The sequence below is a fragment of the Camelus ferus genome, chromosome 18 (assembly GCF_009834535.1).
Source record: "Camelus ferus isolate YT-003-E chromosome 18, BCGSAC_Cfer_1.0, whole genome shotgun sequence".
Taxonomy (NCBI): Eukaryota; Metazoa; Chordata; class Mammalia; order Artiodactyla; family Camelidae; genus Camelus; species Camelus ferus.
In genome coordinates, this window is record NC_045713.1 from 35,993,622 (window position 1) to 35,994,756 (window position 1,135).

At 50.7% G+C, this 1,135-nt stretch overlaps 1 non-coding gene across 1 annotated transcript; it reads right to left on the reverse strand.

Moving 5' to 3' along the window:
* On the reverse strand, positions 1–107 carry LOC116657682. Its single transcript, XR_004312878.1, has one exon. It is a non-coding gene; the product is annotated as a U6 spliceosomal RNA (small nuclear RNA).
* Positions 108–1,135: the final 1,028 nt, after the last annotated feature.

Below are 1,135 nucleotides of genomic sequence, written 5' to 3' on the forward strand. Positions count from 1 at the left end.
AAAAATACGGAACACTTCACAAATTTGCATGTCATCCTTGTGCAGGGGCCATGCTAACCTCTGTATTGCTCCAGTTTTAGCATGTGTGCAGCCGCCGAAGCCAGCACCATGCTGGGATTTTTGTTGAAATCCCTGGATTGTTCCTCTGGGAGGCCGCAGGGGGTGGAAGCCGGGAGCTACAGCTGGTGCCATACAACAACTAAGCCACCGTGAGTGAAGTGGGGGAGATGTAGCAAAAGGCGGAAAACATCGTTTGAATCCCCGGACCCACTGGTACCCTAGATCTCAGGACATCTCAGCCCAGGAGCCAGGAAATGCCTGTTTAACTTTTTGCCTGTTTGGCTTCAATTTTGGTCTTTGTGTGTGTGGCAGGGGGGAGGTAATTAGGTGTATTTATTTATTCATTCTTAGAGGAGGCACTGGGGATTGAACCTAGGACCTCATGCACGCTAAGCATGTGCTCTACTACTTGAGCTATACCCTCCCCCCTCAATTTTAGTCTTTTATAACCAAAAAAAGGTCTGTTGAAAACAAGTCAACAGGCCCCAAACGGAGTCATTGATGCTAAGACCCATGTCACCAAACTAAGACATAACCTGGCTCTCCCAGAAATGGAATCTTAAACTAGTCGATCAGGAATTGCCTGACCAGCACTAGGTAGGTCACCTGCCTGGCACACCCCTGCCATCCCTTAAAGGAAAGTGCCTTTGCCAGAAATAACCCGCTTTGGGGTCTCATATAACTGCCTTGTCCCGCTCCCTTTCTGCCTGTAAAAGTCTTTTTTTTCCTTTCTATCTGCTAGGTTGGATGCTGCCTGATTCAGGAATCGTTGAACAAAGCCAATAAGATCTTCAAAATTTACTCAGTTGAATTTTGTTTTTTTAAACAAATCCTAATGCAAAGAGCTCCAGTTCCACCCGGGGGGAAGAAGGGCACCGAGAGGTTCCTGCAGCCCAGGAGAGCCCTCTTGGCAGGGCAGCTCTCCTGTGCCCCGGCCCCCGCCACCCCCGCCACCCCCCACCGCCTCCTGCTCCTCTCCCAGCCACTGCTCGTTGCTGAGATGCATCCTCCCTCAGGAAAATTCCCTGGACCCCAGACTCCATTAGCCACCCCCTCCCACATCCCTGCAGCCTGT